This window comes from Schistocerca gregaria, chromosome 9 (assembly GCF_023897955.1).
Source record: "Schistocerca gregaria isolate iqSchGreg1 chromosome 9, iqSchGreg1.2, whole genome shotgun sequence".
NCBI classification, from domain to species: domain Eukaryota; kingdom Metazoa; phylum Arthropoda; class Insecta; order Orthoptera; family Acrididae; genus Schistocerca; species Schistocerca gregaria.
In genome coordinates this window covers 166,194,121-166,214,976 of record NC_064928.1, presented here as the reverse complement: position 1 = coordinate 166,214,976, position 20,856 = coordinate 166,194,121, and the positions used below count along the sequence as shown (strand labels likewise).

Genomic DNA, 20,856 nt, shown 5'->3' with positions numbered 1-20,856 from the left:
AGCAGCAATCTCATTGGCTGCGTTACATATTAATATGCGGATCGGCGGAAGCAGCATTTGGTTCGTCTCTATGGCAGCGCCATCTCGTAGTGCGGAGACGGACGAGCGCAGCGCCTGTGCAGTTGTGCGTTTTATCACCTGTTTTTCTTGTTTCTTTTCTTCTTCCGTTTTTTAAAATAAAAGTCTGTAAGCTGTGGAGCAGCGTACTAAGCTGCTGTCAGCCCGCCCCCTTCGGGGGGAATTGAAAATCAATAAAGGAAAAAAAAAATACATTGGGGTCCAATATCATAACAACAAGCCACCATTTCCTCGTCCTGTGGCTGATTCACGATATAAACGCACAAACTGTTAACAGATGTCCGTACGATCGTGTTCTGCACAGGAGATGGCATTTCGGTCAACGGCCAGCCGCTCTGGCCGAGCGGTTCTAGGCGCTTAAATCTGGAACTGCGCGACCGCTACGTCGCAGGTTCGAATCCTGCCTCAGACATGGATGTGTGTGTGTGATGTACTTAGGTTACTTAGGTTTAAGTAGTTCTAAGTTGTAGGGGACTGAAGACCTCAGATGTTGTCCCATATTGCTCAGAGCCATTTGAACCATTTGAACTGCGGTTAAGGGAAAACAACGCGAACGATGACATCAGGGCACCTATCAAAGGAAGTTGTGTACCCCGGGTAGTCCCTTATCCACACTCGCTGGGTACATAGTCAAATAGTGCACTATGGCACAGAGAAGACGCGTGCCAGACTGTCTAGGATGGAGGGGCTTAGGAGGAATAGAAACAGGATAGTCGCTAAGCCCGATGGCTTAATATGAATAGGTCTGGTGGTTCTCGGATGTGGCAACGGTTTATAGAACCGGAACTGTATGTCGAAGACCCAGGCAGGGCCGCACGTGTATGACGTCAGAGATAGAGGACCCTCTTTAGGATGTAAGGGGACGACTGTACCACCTTAGTATTGCAAGGCAACTGCCATCTGACCTCGCACCAGTCACTGGACGTGTTGTATCAGCGCAAACGGTGCACAGAAGACTTCGGCAGAGTGGACTTCATTGTGGGAGACCTGCTGCATGTGTGCCTTTAACGCGTCTTCGCAGAAGGGGACATCTAGAGTGGAGTCGTCAACGTACTACGTTGGAACAGTCGAACAGTGGACCAAAGTTCTTTTCACAGATGAGTGCCGATTTGGACTGGAGATTGATTCTCGAGGATTCGCATTTGAAGGGACTGTGGAACTCGATTTCTAAACTCGAACTTTTTGAAAGAGACCGATATCGAGGAGGATCGCTAATGGTCTGGTCAGGGACTATGTTTATGACTCGAACACTTCTTCATGAAATTGCACGGGTAAACCGGCCAGTCCAATTGCTGTCAGGTATTGTGATGAGGTTCAAAATGGATCAAATGGCTCTAATCACTATGGGACTTAACATCTGAGGTCATCAGTCCCGTAGACTTAGAACTACTTAAACCTAACTAACCTAAGGACATCACACGCAACCATGCCCGAGGCAGGATTAGAACCTGCGACCTTAGCAGCAGCGCGGTTCCATACTGAAGCGCCTAGAACCGCTCGTCCACAGCGGCCGGCTTGTGACGAGGTCTTGGGACCTCGTGTACGGCTGTTGTGAGGTGCTGTGCTTCCAGACTTCGTACTGATCCACGATAATGCTCGACCTCACAGAGCTCGAACGGTTTATGTTTTCTTGGAAACGGAAGATACTGCACGCACGGCGTGGCCTGTTGACTCTCCAGATTTACGCCATGAAATCCACTAGGGAAACAGGGTGCATCACGTCAGCATCCACCAACCACTCTGCACGAGTTGCGAGCAGCCCCACAGGAAGAATGGACGTTTAGCCTCAACATGACACTGATGACATTACACATTCTCCGTCGTTGTCAGGCTTGTACTTCTGCCAGAGGTGGCCACACCCCACACTGAGCACATTAAACAAATGTCATAAAATTTGTGCAGAGCTGTTAAGTTGGAAAAAATTAACATTTTCGTCTACTGTTATGGATGTTGCAGTTGTTTGCGTACCGTATTCTTTAGATTACTCCTACTCTGCCGTCACCTGTTTATACTGTTCTGTAGCAAAATATACGCAACCTTGCAAAATTGCTGTTTGTTGCTTTAATTTTGGATACCATATTACTTGTCTAAAGCCTATTTAACGATGCTCTTGAATTTTGTCCGTTTATTATTACTAGTCATTCATAACCTTACTGGTTGCGATTTATGCGGCTCAAGTTTTTCGACGTTACACGACAATCAACCACTTACATGAATATCAAGAGCTCTGATGGAAACCCAGTTCTAAGCAAAGAAGGAAAAGCAGAAAGATGGAAGGAGCATATAGAGCGTCTATACAAGGGCGATGTTCTTCTGGACAATATTATGGAAATGGAAGAGAATGTAGATGAAGATGAAATGGGAGATATGATACTGCGCGAAAAGTTTGACAGATCACTGAAAGACCTGAGTCGAAACGAGGCCCCAGGAGAAGACAACATTCCATTGGAACTACTGACAGCCTTGGGAGAGCCAGCCCTGAGAAAATTCTACCACCTGGTGAGCAAGATGTATGAGACAGGCGAAATACCGTCAGACTTCAAGAAGAATATAATAATTCCAATCCCAAAGAAAGCAGGTGTTGACAGATGTGAAAATTACCGAATTATCAGTTTAATAAGTCACAGCTGCAAAATACTAACACGAATTCTTTACAGACGAATGAAGAAACTGGTAGAAGCTGACCTCGGGGAAGATCAGGTTGGATTCCGTAAAAATGTTGGAACACGTGAGGCAATACTGACCCTACGACTTATCTTAGATTAAGGAGAGGCAAACCCACGTTCCTAGCATTTGTAGACTTGAGAGAAACCTTTTGAGAATGTTGGCTGGAATACTCTCTTTCAAATTCTGAAGGTGGCAGGGGTAAAATACAGGGAGCGAAAGGCTATTTACAATTTGTATAGTAACTAGATGGCAGTTATAAGAGTCGAGGGACATGAAAGGGAAGTAGTGGTTGGGAAGGGAGTGAGACAGGGTTGTAGTCTCTCCCCGATGTTATTCAATGTATATATTGAGCAAGCAGTAAAGGATACAGAAGAAAAATTTGGGTAGGAATTAAAATCCATGGAGAAGAAAACTTTGAGGTTCGCCGATGACATTGTAATTCTGTCAGAGACAGCAATGGACTTGGAAGAGCAGTTGAACGGAATGGATAGTGTCTTGAAAGGAGGATATAAGATGAACATCAACAAAAGCAAAACGAGAATAATGGAATGTAGTCGAATTAAATAGGGTGATGCTGCCGGAATTAGAATAGGAAATGTGACTCTTAAAGTAGTAAACGAGTTTTGCTATTTCGGGAGCAAAATAACTGATGACGGTCGAAGTAGAGAGGATATAAAATGTAGTCTGGCAATGACGGGGAAGGCGGTTATGAAGAAGAGAAATTTGTTAACATCGAGTATAGATTTAGGTGTCAGGAAGTCTTTTCTGAAGGTATCTGTATGGAGTGTAGCCATGTATGGAAGTGAAAGGTGGACGATAAATAGTTTACACAAAAAGAGAATATAAACTTTCGAAATGTGGTGCTACAGAAGGATGCTGAAGATTAGATGGGTAGATCACGTAAGTAATGAAGAAGTATTGAATAGAATTGGGGAGAAGAGAAGTTTGTGGCACAACTTGACTAGAAGAAGGGACCGGTTGGTAGGACATGTTCTGAGGCATCAGGGGATCAGAAATTTAGCATTGGAGGGCAGCGTGGAGGTTAAAAATCGTAGAGGGAGACCAAGACTCAGAAGGATGTAGGTTGCAGTAGGTACTGCGAGATGAAGAAGCTTGCACAGGATAGAGCAGCGTGGAGAGCTGCATCAAACCAGTCTCAGGACTGAAGGTCTCAACAACAACATTCATAAACGTACTGGATGCGATTTACGTGGCTCAAGTTTTTCGATGTTACACAACAACTTAAATTAAGTACTCAAGCTCGATTCGTGGAGGAGATGAGACCTCAGAATCGGCGCAGCAGTCGCTGCAGAGGCAGTCGGCGCACGCCGTGACCCGGTGTGCGGCCTGTGTGTGGTTCAGTTCGCGCAGCTCCGGGGCGTTAGCCGGACAGCACGGATACACGACGCGTTGCGTCAACACAGTTCCGCCGTAGCAGCTGCGGCGTTGGCCGAAGCGATGCGAGCCGGTATACGGGCCGGAAGCGGAGCGCGAAAAATCCGCCGAGGACACCACTCCTTAGGCGGTTACGCCACGTCGCGTCTCGTCGACAGCTTCTCCCGTGTCTCTCATTCCGGGCGTGGACGCGGGTGCGATGTCTGGAGGGACCAAGTGCTTCGGTTTCTCGGCGCCTCTCATCTGTTAAGGAGGTACGTGCCGCTACCCCAAAGAAAGTACTTCTCTGGGTTAGAGTGTGATACTGGACCTCCCCACCCCGAAATCTTGGTTCCGGTGACAGACCAATCTGTAGTGTACGTGTAGGTTAGCTTGAAAGGTGATAACATGGTTGTGATAACAAATTAATCTGTAGTATAGACCACGGTTTCCTAACAAAATTTTTTCGAGGACCCCGTCATCGAGCATGATTGGTACCTTGTCATATCACAGTATCAAGTACCTAAAAAAAAAAAAACAAATTAAGAGTCTTTTTATACGTTTTCTATTTTTGGTACTTAGAAAAAATATTGACATATTCATTATTGAAAAAATATTGAGCTTAAAACTTCAATTTAGCCATTATTGTCATTGTTAAATTGGATAAACAGAAGCGTCGGATGCCACGCGTCGGCTTTGATCTGTGACGTACGGGTGTTGTCGTGTGTGACGTCATGACGGCGCGGAGTTTGGCTTGTGAGTGTGGCGTGTTTGCACATGTCGTTGTGTTGTGGTTTGTTGTGCTCTCTGGTGGTATGTTCAGGGCTTTCGTTTGTGTGGTGTAATGGGCTCAGTTTGCTTTTGCTCATTATCCAGAATTGTTAGTGCCGGCTGTGTTTGTAGTGGAATTCGTATGCCAGAACACGCGCAGTGACGATAGACGAACTCTTGTCAGGCGGTTGGCACGACAGCACTACACACGGCACAATTTATTGGGTAGCGTGTTCAGTGGTGGTGAAGGGAGGGGGGGCAGTTGTCGGGTGGTCCTACTCGCCCGACATCCTAACGTGGAATGTTGGCCGGTCAAAATGCCTACACACGCCCAATTTGTCGGTCTGTAGGTGCGTGTGTATGGTCCCATAGTCTACAGCAGTGGTTCCGGACGAAATTTTGACAGAGCTTCCGGAGAAATTGAAACACTGCAGATGTTTGAGGGACAATTCGTGCGAAGATTATCGCAGTATAGATGTAAGAAATAAGGCACTTCTGTTTCCAGTTCCTTAATGCATACTTGGGGCACATACAATGAAAGCCCATCGACCTTACGTATCTCTATTTTTCGGTTTTGTTTCCGATCCTTACCGAAAGTGAAATCTTCAAATCGAAATACCGACACTCAGCGGGCGTTAATTCACTGTTAAGAAAGTCTAGTCTACAACCAGGCCCTCTGCGACGAAGAGCAAAATGTAGGATTTTCTTACAGGTCTAACAGTCGGTAAATGTTTCATTACCCATGTATCTGTTGCTTTATTTATTAGGTAATGTGTGCCACAACAACGTATAGTCTTCCTTCTTCGTCGGCCGCTGTGGCCGAGCGGTTCTAGGCACTTCAGTCCGGAACTACGATGCTGCTACGGTCGCGCGTTCGAATCCTGCCTCGGGCATGGATGTGTGTGATGTCCTTAGGTTAGTTAGGTTTAAGTAGTTCTAAGTCTAGGGGACTGATGACCTCAGATGTTAAGTCCCATAGTGCTTGGAGCCATTCTTCCTTCGAACTAGAAATGACCACCAGATCATTATTTTATGCTACATACATAAATAAATTAAGAACGTTTACATGAAACATCTGTTTTATTTATTTTGCTTTACCAAGATCTATTTCTTCGGTCAAATGTAAATCACGTTGCAGGTTTCAGGGCTCATTTTAATAATTGTGGGGGTACAACAGTAGTGAATTTGAGGTCCTTTTTAACTTCTACCAGTGGATAGAAACAGCAATGCAGCTAACACTCTCTCCTCGCAGCTTACAACCTCTCTCACGTTTTCCCTTTTTCGTTAAGAATGTTCAGCATCTCCAAAATGCGTGATGCGTCCATTCTTAGATAATTACGAAAATAACTGGATCCCAGCCTACTTAACTGAGTGGATTTATTTCTTACATTAACCACTTCTTTCCTCACTCTCGGCTTTTTTGACCTTGTCACCTCTAAACCAGCCAAGAAAACATCCGTTTTTGTTGCTATGTAAAACCGAACGGGGTTTCGTAGAACGTATCAAATCCCTAGAACAGAGGGCACAGTAATAGCTGAGTGCAGTCGGTCGGTCAGATGTCGAGTCTGACACCAAATTGGTCGGTCGGCCGATAAATTGGTGCGTGTTTAGGGGCCTTCAAGTGTCTTGATTATGTTTGTTTTGGGGGGTGTTAACTGCGCGGTCTTCAGCGCCCCTACAAATTCCCAATCTGTACACAGCCCAATTTTGTTTTGGCAGTTCAGTCTAGCCACTGTCACGAATGATGATAATCATGATGATGAAATGATGACAACACAAACACCCAGTCCTCGGCAGAGAAATTCCCCAACCCTCCTTAGTGTGAAACTCCACCCTCTGCACCCCCCCCCCCCTCTCCCAACCCTGAAATCTTGGTTGAGCTGACAGACTGATCAGTATCGTAGACAGACGTCTAGTTTAGGTTGAAAGGTGTTAATATGGTTCTGAGTTTGCGAAGCCAACGAATGTGAAGTTTGTGGTAACAAAATGAGCTCTGGTGCAGCTAAGTGTGGACGTAAGTGCCATACTTCAACTTTACCATGATTAACACACATTTCGTCATAGAAACGGAATCTGCAACGTTTAATTCAGATAACAGATAAATCTTTGATACAGTAGTTTCATGCATATTGCGTACACATACCGTACGTAATCTAAGAAAAATTCAAGCTTGATCCCCTGCGTAACTTTTACTATTCTCTTTGTGTTGTTGATAGGGTGCGGTAAAGTCTGCGCTGCCGCCTTTCTCCTTCGGCCAGTGTGCCAATATTTTATGACGTCACCGTTGGCCTTTTCTTCATTATGAATGTGGTGGCAGGCTTATCCATAGCGTAGCCCGAGCTCTAGCATAGATTATGTGAGACTTTGTTTGTGAGATGGCGGCGCGAGTGAGTGTCGTTTCGTGTGATTAACTATAATTCTCGTCGTGGTGCGTATTTTACACATACTGGTATTTCCATGAGTGGTTTGTGTTCGCCACTTCCATGACGTCAGGTACCAAAGCAGACTAGTGAGATCGGCAAGTTTTGTTTTCCATTCCTGGTGCCCCATCACAAATCAATCCGTTTTTAGATCAGTGCGCAGCACAAAAGAGCTCGCAAAGTTAGGAGCTCAGCCAACTTATTATGACATGTACTGTACAAGCTGCGTAGCTCCTATATTGGAAAGTTATACAGGAGTCAGTTGAGCTATGAATAGACGTGATGAACTTAGCATTTAGTAGAACTTCAATTACGCCTATCTTTAAATTGCACTGATAATTGAGCTGAGAGATGAATAATTATTATTGCGATAAATTTTTAGTCCTTAAGAAAGTTTCATATCTTTCTCAAAACTTCACAGAAATCCGCAAATTTTAATTATTTTAAGTCCTTTTTTTATTATCTAGCAATTTTTCTCATTTCTTGTTGAAATTTATAGTGGATTGATAGCTCAGTTCTTGGAAAGTGAACGTTATTTATTCAACAAACGTATACTCTTTCTGAATTTTGCGATCGGACTTGCAAGAGAGAGCGTGTAATCTCTTTTACAGACATGGACGTGAAATAAAAGAATTTGTTCTTTTACAGAAGCTATGAATACGTATATGTTAAAATCCCTCTTACTTTTTCCCTCTTTCCCCGCTACTATGTTTGGTCTGACAGCATTAACAGTTAACTCTCTTTAAATTAAAGTAAACTATTTGAGTTTACTGAAGCAGCATCTGACACAGTGGAATTAACAGGAATGACGCTAGGTTGGAAAGGAGTTGAAGGAAATTGCCCTTTTTCTGTTGTATTACTTAGGAGCTATTCATATCCCGTTGCCGGCTTATCTATATTGTATTGAATAGAAGAAATTGTCCAGAAGAAATTATTATGGCCTACATTTAAAACTTGCTTCGGTACCAGATAGACACTTTATGTTACGGGGCAAATAAAGAAAAATTTTTGTTGCGGCACAAAGAACTCCTTTCTGAGCCACTGACAGCTTTAATGATGGGTAGTAAATGTGATTTTTTTCCTATAGTGTTGTACGTATGGACGTCACTATCCTTCTCAATATGTGACGGATTATTTATGACGAATTTCATTGGCGAATATATGTATTGTGAAGGTGCCGAACGCTTAAAGAGGTACCTACATAATGACCGCGAGTGAACACCTCACATATTATTCTTACTGCTCGCTTTTGTGCAATCATTAGTTCCGTTCTAGGTGGTGAATGTCCCCAAAAGATCACACCATAAAACATTATTGACTGGAAATGTGCAGAATATGTCATGAGTTTATTTTTTTCCAAGGCTAAGAATTGTACGAAGAGCTAAAGTAACACTGAATTGTTTTAGTAGCTGTGTGCTTCCTCCAGATGCAGTTTTCATCAGTTTGCACACTCAAACGTTTGGAGCGTTCTACCATGTTTCTTACTCATTTTCATGTGCTTACGTCAGTTTTTGGTACGAGACTATTTGTAGTGCAGAATTGAATATTATGCTTTGCCTCAAAATTCAGAAACAGTCCATTTTCAAAAAACCTCTTTGTAATTCTTTGAAAAACAACTTGCCATTTCTGTGAATTACGTGCCAGTTGCCCGTAGTTGCACCAGGCTTATACTTTGTCCAGAACTAATACCGATATTACACTATCATATTTCTTTGACAAGTTGATATGCCAAATGCTTATGTCAAAGAAATTTGATGGTATAATAGGGAATTTCAAATCTGGAATGTCGTCAAATAAATATGATAAAATCTAGGGCCTCGCCGTAGATTTAATCACAAAAGTCGTTCACCTTCTGTTCACTGCAATGTGAAATGTAACCGCTTCAAGCGCTGACGTCGCTACAGCTATTTGACGATTCTGTAGTCAGGAGTGTGTTTGTAAAAACGGTTTCAAAGCTTTTTTAGTAAACTTGCTTCGACTAGGTTAGGGGCAGAGCAAGGGGTACTGTGCACGCTATTAATTGTGTATTGCTGGGCAGGTGGAATATGCATGACGGCCTAAAAGTCCACCTTTACATCTGGAAACACTCGGGCAGATTTTCAGCAAGCGGAATGGAAGATGTAGTTGCACTCTAAAACAAAAAAATTCTTTCTTTGCTTTCCTTTCTACTTTATCTATTTTTGAACTGTGGATGTCACAAGGTAAAAAGCGCTCTATCTGATTTCGCGCTTTTCATTAATTTTTTAGTTGTTGGAACACTAATTCCATTAATAAGAATGTTCAGAAATAAAAATAGTTCTTATTGTCCATATAGTGTACTAGACATTTATTTAGCTTCACGTAGTCCCCCATCAGTGCTTTATAAAACGCTTCACACGTTTCTGGAATTCTTTTGGTTAATGTGCAAATGTGATATTCGAGAGCTGCGCTGCAAACTAAGTAGCTCTCTTCTGTATCCTGTATCAAGAAATTGCAGTGTCGCAGTTTGCCTGTCTTCTGAACACATAGCATTTCTCAAGAAATTACTGGAAAGTTCCCCCCCCCCCCCCTCTCTCTCTCTCTCTCTCTCTCTCTCTCTCTCTCTCTCTCTCTCTCTCTCACACACACACACACACACACACACACACACACACACACACGAGGACTCGAACCTCCGACGGAGAGCCTCGCGAACCTTGGCAAGGCGCCTTAGACCGCTAGGCTACCCCGTGCGGCAGTTTCACAAGAGAGTATTCTGTTTTGTAATATGAGAAGTCACTTTACTGAGCAAATACTGAAATACTCTCATCCGTTAGTATGTGATTTACATATTAATACTTCCTCGTCTCGCAGCTCTCGTAATAAATTTTACTGAATGCTTTTATTATCTCGACGTAATACCTACTGCATAATCGAAGTATGATTCCTTTTTTTTTTCTTTCGCCGAGTTTCTTTCAAATACACAAACAATGAAATTATAGTAACAGCAACTGAAGCGCTTAATAAGCTATTCTACATCTACATTCATACTCCGCAACCCACCATACGGTGCGTGGCGGAAGGTACCTCGTACTACAACTAGCATTTTCTCTCCCTGTTCCACTCCCAAACAGAACGAGGGAAAATGACTGCCTATATGCCTCTGTACAAGCCCTAATCTCTCTTATCTTTGTGGTCTTTCCGCGAAATGTAAGTTGGCGGCAGTAAAATTGAACTGCAGTCAGCCTCAAATGCTGGTTCTCTAAATTTCCTCAGTAGCGATTCACGAAAAGAACGCCTCCTTTCATCCAGAGACTCCCTCCCGAGTTCCTGAAGCATTTCCGTAACACTCGCGTGATGATCAAAGCTATCAGCAACAAATCTAGCTGCCCGCCTCTGAATTTCTTCTATGTCCTCCCTCAATCCGACCTGATAGGGATCCCAAACGCTCAAACAGTACTCAAGAATAGGTCGTTTTAGTATTTTATAAGCGGTGTTCTTTAGAGATGAACCACATCTTCCCAAAATTCTACCAATGAACCGAAGACGACTATCCGCCTTCCCCACAACTGCCATTACATGCTTGTCCCACTTCATATCGCTCTGCAATGTTACGCCCAAATATTTAATCGACATGACTGTGTCATGAACTACACTACTAATGGAGTATTCAAACATTACGGGATTGTTTTTCCTGTTCATCTACATTAATTTACATTTATCTGTATTTAGAGTTAGCTGCCATTCTTTACGCAAATCACAAATCCTGTCCAAGCCATCTTGTATTATCCTATAGTCACTCAACGACAACACCTTCCCATACACCACAGCATCATTAGCAAACAGCCGCATATTGCTATCCATCCTATCCAAAAGATGATTAATGTAGATAGAAAACAACAGCGGACCTACCACACTTCCCTGGGGCACTCCAGATGATACCCTCACCTCCGATGAACACTCACCATCGAGGACAACGTACTGGGTTCTATTACTTAAGAAGTCTTAGAGCCACTCACATACTTGGGAACCAATCCCATATGCTCGTACCTTAGTTAGGATTCTGCAGTGGGGAACCGAGTTAAACGCTTTCCGGAAGTCAAGGAATATGGCATCCGTTTGATACCCTTCACCCATGGTTCGCAAGATATTGTCCGCCATCTTGAAGTTTGACGATAACTATGGTGACAGTGTAATACTCCTTTTTAGCGCCACGTAAAAGATCTTTGTCAAAGAAATTTGACGAATATTTGATAATAATTGTCAAAGAAATATGATAGTGTAACGTACGAGGGCTGATAAACGAATATTCAGACAGATTTTTTCCTATAGCTTCCGTGACCGTTTTCTATCAGTGCCATGAATATTTGATAAGAGCGGGTATTTATGTATAATTTCCGTAGCCGGTAGCACTGCCGTTACGGTAGACTGGTAATAATGCTCTCTTTTGAAGAAGCTCTTTGGATTTCGCATACCTAACAGTGGAGGTGACGCGAGAGAGACAGACAGAGTGCGATAAAATTCTGTGTTTGTTTAAACCATACAGCCACTGAAACCTACGAAAAGATGCAGCGAGCGTACGATGAAGATGAACTACCTCGTGCAACAGTGTTATATGGTTCAAGGACTTCAAAGGAAGACTTATCTGTGTCGAGCAAGGCGGACCTGCTGTTTCAGCTTCTGCTGTGACTGAACATCAACGCAGCTGCTGTGATTGTCCGTTAGTATCGGCGGATAACATTACGTAAATTCAGTGAAGTGTGCAGAGTGTCATATGGTTGGGTCTTTACGATTACGCTTTATCGTCTCCGTATGATCCGTGTTTGTGCGTTTCGGGTGCCACGTCTGTTCACTCCCGAACAAAAGGCTGTGAGAATGGAGGAAAGCCGTGAAGTGTCGCGTCTCTTTGCTGATGGAGGGGATTGTTTCTGGAATCGATTATCACTGATGAAGAGTCATGACTGCATCACTATGCTGTTGTATCAAAACGAATCATTACAGTGTGGAAATCGCCATTTTCTCCAACACCGAAAAAGACGAAACTTGTTCCATCTGCAGGGAAGGTGGCGGTGATCAGTTTCTGATTGTCTTGGAATGATTTATCAGCATTCAGTTCCCCCTGATACTATTGTTACTGCAAGATAGTGCTACCAAAGCAGATTTACTAAACACAGCCTTCCGAAATGCCTTCACAAAAGAAGACGAAGAAAATATTCCAAGAATTCGAATCGAGAACAGCTGCCAACATGAGCAACGTAGAAGTAAATATCCTCGGAGTAGTGAAGCAACTCAAATCATTTAATAAATGCAAGTCTTCTGGTCCAGACGGTATACCAATTAGGTTCTTTTCGGAGTATGCTGATGCATTAGCTCCATACTTAACAATCATATACAACCGTTCGCTCGACGAAAGATCCGTACCCAAACACTGGAAAGTTGCACAGGTCACATCAATATTAAAGAAAGGTAGTATGAGTAATAAACTAAATTACAGGCCCATATCGTTAACGAAGATATGTACCAGGATTCTAGAACATGTGTGTTCGAACATTATGAATTACCTCGAAGTAAACGGTCTATTGACACACAGTCAACATGGATTTAGAAAACATCGTTCCTGTGAAACACAACTAGCTCTTTATTCACATGAAGTGCTGAGTGCTATTGACAAGGAATTTCAGATTAAGTATTGCTGGATTTCCAAAAGGCTTTTGACACTGTACCACACAAGCGGCTCGTAGTGTAATTGCGTGCTTATGGAATATCGTCTCATTTATGTGACTGCATTTGTGATTTCCTGTCAGAAACGTCACAGTTCGTAGTAACTGACGGAAAGTCATCGAGTAAAACAGAAGTGATTTCCGGCGTTCCCCAAGGTAGTGTTATAGGCCCTTTGCTGTTCCTTATCTATATAAACGATATTGGAGAAAATCTGAGCAGCCGTCTTCGGTTGTTTGCAGATGACGCTGTCGTTTATCAACTAATAAAGTCATCAGAAGATCAAAGTAAACTGCAAAACGATTTAGAAAAATTATCTGAATGCTGCAAAAAGTGGCAGTTAACCCTAAATAATTAAGTGTGACGTCATACACATGAGTGCTAAAAGGAATTCGTGAAATTTCGGTTACACGATAAATCAGGCTAATCTAAAAGCCGTAAATTCAACTAAATACTTAGTTATTACAATTACGAACAACTTAAATTTGAAAGAACACACAAAAAGTGTTGTGGGGAAGGCTGCGTTTTATTGGCAGGTCACTTGGAAAATGTAACAGACCTACTAAGGAGACTGCCTACACTACTCTTGTACGCCCTCTTTTAGAATACTGCTGCGCAGTGTGGGATCCTTAGCAGGTAGGATTGACAGAGTACATCGAAAAAGTTCGGGCAGCACGTTTGGTATTATCGCGAAACATGGAAGAGAGTCACAGAAATGATACAGGATTTGGGCAGGAAATCATTAAAAGAAAGGTGTTTTTCGTTGCGACAGAATCTTCTCACGAAATTCCAATCGCCAGCTTTCTCCTCCGAATGCGAAAATGTTTTTTTGATACCGACTTACACGGACAGGAACGATCACCACGATAAAATAAGGGAAATCAGAGCTCGTACGGAAAGATACAGGTGTTCATTGCATCCGCACGCTATACGAGATTGGAGTAATAGAGGAATGTGAAGGTGGTTCGATGAACCCTTTGCCAGGCACTTAAATGTGATTTGCAGAGTATCCATGTAGATGTAAATCATACTACAGGCCAGTATTGCGCAAGTACATTGCAAGGAAACGAGCGCAACATTCAGGGAATGGGTGGCGACTTCATCATGACAATGCGCAGCCATAAGACGCAAATCATATCTTACGGTTTCTCGCTCAATTCAACGTTACGTGTGTACCGCATCCACCTTACAGCCCCGATCTCCCACCCAGTAACTTTCCTTTGATCCTATCACCAAAGAACTCTGAAGCAGTGCTCAAGAAAACTGGTGCGATTCTCAAGAACCTCACGAACAATGGGCCGCTCCTTGAATTCGAGGACCGGCAGAGATGGTATAAAAAGTGCAGTCATTTAGCTGGGGAGAACTTGGGAAAGCATCACGTAATCATTGAATTGGAGTAATAAACACCTGTGAAAAAGAATCAATCTGTCTTTGTTGATCAGCTTTCACCAAACTGAATTTACTTGCAGATAGCTGTACCTTCTGGGAGAAGACTGGCGCTCCAACCAATACTATCCCCCAAGTCATTAATGGAGAAAGGCAACGGCAGACCACCTCATCTACAGCTACATGACTACTCTGCAACTCACATTTAAGTGCTTGGCAGGGGGTTCATCGAACCACAATCATACTATCTCCTTACTATTCCACTCCCGAACAGCGCGTGGGAAAAACGAACACCTAAACCTTTCTGTTCGAGCTCTGATTTCTCTTATTTTATTTTGATGATCATTCCTACCTATGTACGTACGGGCTCAACAAAATATTTTCGCATTCGGAAGTTGGCGATTGAAATTTAGTAAATAGATCTCGCCGCGACGAAAAACGTCTTTGCTTTAATGACTTCTATCCCAACTCGCGTATCATATCTGCCACACCCTCTCCCCTATAACGTGATAATACAAAACGAGCTGCCCTTTTTTGCACCCTATCGACGTCCTCCGTCAATCGCACCTGGCAAGGATCCCACACCGCGCAGCAATATTCTAACAGAGGACGAACGAGTGTAGTGTAAGCTGTCTCTTTAGTGGACTTGTTGCATCTTCTAAGTGTCCTGCCAATGAAACGCAACCTTTGGCTCGCCTTCCGCACAATATTATCTATGTGGTCTTTCCAACTGAAGTTGTTCATAATTTTAACACCCAGGTACTTAGTTGAATTGATAGCCTTGAGAATTGTACTATTTATCGAGTAATCGAATTCCAACGGATTTCTTTTGGAACTCATGTGGATCACCTCACACTTTTCGTTATTTACCGTCAACTGCCACCTGCCACACCATACAGCAATCTTTTCAAAATCGCTTTGCAACTGATACTGGTCTTTGGATAACCGTACTAGACGGTAAATTACAGCATAATCTGCGAACAACCTAAGAGAACTGCTCAGATTGTCATCCACGTCATTTATATAGATCAGGAACAGCAGAGGTCCCAAGGCGCTTCCCTAGGGAACACCTGATATCACTTTAGTTTTACTCGATGATTTTCCGTCTATTACTACGAACTGCGACCTTACTGTCAAGAAATCAGGAATCCAGTCACACAACTGAGACGATCCCCTATAGGCCATCAGCTTGATTAGTAGTCGCTCGTGAGGAACGGTGTCAAAAGCTTTCCGGAAATCTAGAAATACGGAATCAACTTGAGATCCCCTGTCGATAGCGGCCATTACTTTGTGCGAATAAAGAGCTAGCTGCGTTGCACAAGAACGATGTTTTCTGAAACCATGCTGATTACGTATCAATAGATCGTTCCCTTCGAGGTGATTCATAATGTTTGAATACAGTATATGCTCCAAAACCCTACTGCAAACCGACGTCAATGATATAGGTCTGTAGTTCGATGGATTACTCTTACTACCCGACCTGCGCAATTTTCAAATCTGTAGGTACAGCTCTATCGGTGAGCGAGCGGTTGTATATGATTGCTAAGTAGAGAGCTATTGTATCAGCGTAATCTGAAGGGAACCTAATCGGTATACAATCTGGACCCGAAGACTTGTCCGTATCAAGCGATTTGAGTTGCTTCGCAACCCCTAAGGTATCTACTTCTAAGAAACTCGTGCTAGCAGCTGCTCGTGTTTCGAATTCTGGAATATTCCATTCGTCTTCCCTGGTGAAGGAATTTCGGAAAACTGCGTTCAATAACTCAGCTTTAGCGGCGCAGCCGTCGGTAACAGTACCATCGGCACTGCGCAGCGAAGGTATTGACTGCGTCTTGCCGCTTGTGTACTTTACATACGACTAGAATTTCTTCGGATTTTCTACAAAATTTCGAGACAATATTTCGTTGTGGAACCTATTAAAGGGCATCTCGCATTGAAGTCCGTGCCAAATTTGGCGAGTCGGTAAATTTTAGCCAATCTTCGGGATTTCGCGTTCGTCTAAACTTCGCATGCTTTTTCCGTTGCCTCTGCAACAGCGTTCGCACCTCCACTAGCACCTACGGTGGTGTGGGTCTCCCACATCGTTCCCCTACGCTCTGTCAAGGAGTATGGGACTTCATGATCATAAAGTCATTTATGTACAGCATGAACGGCAACGCTTGTTTTACCCTCTGCTTTGGCACACCAGACGTTATTCCATCGACTGTAGATGACACTCCATCCATGGCAGCGCTTCTGTCATCCCATAATGAAATACTCTATCCAGTCGCATTCAAAAATCCATAAATACTGAATCGACTAGGTTTCTATTATCGACGTAGGTTATGTAGCTCCCACTATTCTGTGCAATTAGCGTAATGAGCCATTCAAGCGAATAACGGCAGAAATTCTTTCCCTCGGACGCGCATAACTGAGGAATACATGACTAGGCAATTCATTCACGCGATTACTATAAGAACCTGACATAAGCGTAGGTGACGATGAAAAGTATCTTCCGAAACATGTAGTTTGTGGAATAAAGAAACTCCTTGCTCACTGCATACTTACTTAGCACGCACGTGCACGCTATTCCTGATAGACGTTTTTGTGGTAATATCGCACCTATTTGTGGAGAGGAACAATCAACGGAATATTGTCCATTCCTCGAAGCCATCTCGCGTTTGCGATTAGCAGTTCGAGCCCGAGATAACGTATTTGGGTCTACCTTCCAAGAAATCTCTCACGGGCCGTATCTCGCATTTGAACACAATAGCCTCATCAGCTTGACGTTTCGCCGAGCGATATTTACAACCGCAGAAGCACTTCGTGTCGCGGAGTTCAGTCGCCGCCCGCATCTCGTGGTCGTGCGGTAGCGTTCTCGCTTCCCACGCCCGGGTTCCCGGGTTCGATTCCCGGCGGGGTCAGGTATTTTCTCTGCCTCGTGATGGCTGGGTGTTGTGTGATGTCCTTAGGATAGGTTTAAGTAGTTCTAAGTTCTAGGGGACTGATGACCATAGATGTTAAGTCCCATAGTGCTCAGAGCCATTTGAAGTTCAGTCGCCATGCATAATGGAGTACAAAGCAGGATGTTGAAATCTGACTATGGTTTGAAATGGTCTGAATTAGAGTCTCTACTAACGACTTAGATTCGAAAATCCACTATCCCATGGATGTACACTCTAAGACAAAAAAAAGACGCGCCATGAAGGAATTATCCACATGGGACGGAAATCGGTAGACTAGCAAATGATAACTTCAGAAAAATTGAGTGATTTATTGAAGAGAAAGTGCTTCATAAATTCAACAAGTCAGTAACACATTGGTCCACCTCTGACACTTAAAGAAGCAGTTATTCGGCTTTTCATTGATTGACAGAGATGTTAGATGACCCACTAATGGATATCCTGTCCAATTTGCGCGGTCGATCGTGCAAATTTGACTTGGTTGGAGAGGACTATCCATAATGCTCCAAACTTTCTCAACCTGGGAGAGATCTGGCGACCTCGCAGGCCAAGGCATGGTTTGTCAAGCTCGAAGACAAGCAGCAGAAATTCTCACCCTGAGCGGGCGGGCATTATCTTGTTGAAATACAAGTCCAAGATGGCTTGGGAATTAATTAAAAGTGGTGTTCCTCAAGGTTCCACCTTGGGTCTGTTGCTTTTTCTTGTGTATATTAATGACGTCTCGTTTGTTACATTCCCAGATGATACAAACATTGCAATAAGTAACAAGTCAAGTACAGATTTACAAATGACTGCTAATCAAATATTCATTGACATTAAACTTTGAAGAGATCCACTGTATGCAATTTAGATCCTGTAAGAGATTTCCTCCAGTATATGAAGACATGCAGATCGAAGAGGCTGACAGTGTTAAATTCCTGGGATTACAACTCGATAATAAATTCAGATGGGAAGGGCATACCACATAATTGCTTAAGCGCCTAAACAAGTCTGTTTTTGCAGTGAGACTGTCAGATGTAGGAAATATAAAAAAAACTTGCATACTTCGCTTACTTTCATTCTGTTACGTCATACGGGATCATAAGCTGGGATAACTCATGAAACCGAGCAAAATTTTTTAGAGTGCGAAAGCCTGTGATAAGAATCAGTTGTGGTGTAAAATCAAGAAAATCATGTGGAAACCTGTTTAAGGCTTTCTGTATTCTAACCACTGCTTCTGAATATATTTATTCCTTAATGAAATTTGTTGCGAATGATATATTTCTATTTTAAATAAATAGCTCAATACGTAATACCAATACTAAGATTAAGAACAATCTACATAAAGACCTAAAGTCACTCACCTTCCTCCAAAAAGGTGTCCAATATTCAGTAACACACATTTTCAATAAATTTCCAGCTACCACTAAAAACTTGGTTTCCGATAAAGCACTGTTTAAACAGAGTTTGAAAGACTTTGATAGGCAAATTCTTCCACTATATATTTATTTATTTTTATTTATTTATTTAACCTGATCAGATTAGGGCCATCAGGCCCTCTCTTACATCGGACCAGTTTTCCACACATGCAGCATTTCACACATCAGAGTTACATCATGACAATAGTTTAAATAAGAAAATTAGATTACTCTAGTGACAATATAAATAAAGAGTAATGACTAAGACCTAATAAAGTAAATACTGGCAGTATTTTTCAACAGGTGCTATACATACAAATTGTGATAAAAGCAATAATAATAACAGTAAAAAAATCAAATAATAACGATAAACATGAGAAAAATTGACAATAGTAATGAAGATTTGTGCAGATGTACATTAATATCTTGGTGTGTAAAGTAGAGGGTTAGTAGTATAGTGAGTTTTGGGGAAGGGAGATTTAAGGAGGGGAAAAGAGGGAAGTGATGAGGTGAAGTGCAATCATGTAAAGAGGAAGGCAAGACTGTTGCTTAAGTAGATACGTCATTAACTGTTTTTTGAAGCCGGACATGTTTTTAAGTATCTAACACAACGAGGGAGGCTATTACAGAGTCGGGTTCCCGCTACTGTAAAGGACTTGCAGAAGGTGAATGAGCGATGCAGTGGAACAGAGAGGATTTTATTATGATCGGAACGCGTGTTTCTGTCATGTTGTTCCGACATAAGCGTTAAGGACGAGAAGAGATAAGAGGGACAGTGTACATTTATGAGGCAGTAGATGAGACAGAGTGTATGGAAATCTCTTCGTTTGTCTGCACGCAGCCAGGACAATTTTGCATATGCTGGTGAAATGTGATCAAAAAGTCGAACGTCACAGATATATCGGACGCAGGCATTCATGGCCAGTTCCAGACGTTGCGAGTTTTTCTGAGAGACGCCTTGTAGGATAATATCGCTGTAGTCAATGATTGGGAGTATAAGTGTTTGTACTAATTTCTTTTTCAGATCGAAAGGGAAGATTTTATTTTATTTTTGTAGGACATGAAGGGATGCTGATGCTTTTTTGAACACTGCAGTTACGTGCTCTGTCCAATTTAAAATTTCATCTATTATTGCTGCCAAACTCTTTGCTGAGGGAGAGAAGGTAATATTTGTCCCATTTAAGATAAGAGATGGTACGGATTCCCGATGTTTTGGTCTAATGAGCTTAGAGTGACCAACAAGTACCGCTTGGGTTTTAGATAGGTTTAGTTTTAGTCCTATGTCATGTGCCCATTTTGATACTGCATCAATACCTTAACAGGACTGTTAGACTAGCTTAAGTAAAAATGTCTTTCAGATTTTAGTTTAGACAGCACTTGATCACAACAGTCAAGATTAGGTATTTTGCGTATAACAAATTTATTAAAAATTCGTATCTATGCTTGATTCTGACACCGTATAATTCAGTAAATATTAGCAGTTAAAGTTTACTGTTATGTAAACTGTTTATTGTAATGTAATGTATTTTGACAATCTCCTGACAAATGACCAGGGTAGTTTTTTTTTTGGCTATATTTCCTGCCGTGTTCCACACCCACGAGAATGATCTCATTTTTTGGGTCTATGGAACGAAAACTGAATCTAATCTAACCTAACCTAATCTTACCATGAAGGGTACCAAAGCAGGTGGCAGAATATCGTCGACGTACCACTGTGCCGCAGGGGAACCGCGGACAACAACCAAATAAGTGGCACCCCAGATCATCACACCTGGTTGTTGGGCTGCATGGAGGGCGACAATCAGTCCCACAGCCCCACTGCTATCCAGGGCGTCCCCAGTCAAGCACTCTATGGTCCCTGGGGCTCAGTTCCAAGCGGAACTCATCACTGAAGACAGTTCTACTCCGTGAGTGAGATTCAAGACTATGATAACCAGCGAGGATGTCTGGAAATACCCCGGACGGAGGTGACATACCAACCTGTCACCCGCCAAATGGCCCGACGAATAGGGGAGGCGCAGGCTAGTTGGCATAGATTCTGGTTTTTTTTATTTTTTTATGTTTTTATGCGATACCCATAGAGATTTTGTTGAATGCGGCGGATAGCTTAACCTTTTAGCGACGATGTCATGTAGGGCCTATTAC

General features: G+C 42.6%; 1 protein-coding gene across 2 annotated transcripts in view; it reads left to right on the top strand.

The window, feature by feature from the left end:
• Nucleotides 1–20,856, top strand: part of LOC126292020 (open rectifier potassium channel protein 1) — a 530,665-nt gene that overhangs the window by 133,773 nt on the left and 376,036 nt on the right. Inside the window, exon 1 of one of the 2 annotated variants that reach the window (XM_049985813.1) lies at nt 4,061–4,394. The exons of the other annotated variant lie outside the window; for it this stretch is intronic. The gene's annotated coding sequence lies outside the window, so the exon portion shown is untranslated. Of the gene's footprint in view, nt 1–4,060; nt 4,395–20,856 lie in introns of those variants that run through there. 2 annotated transcript variants of the gene reach the window in all.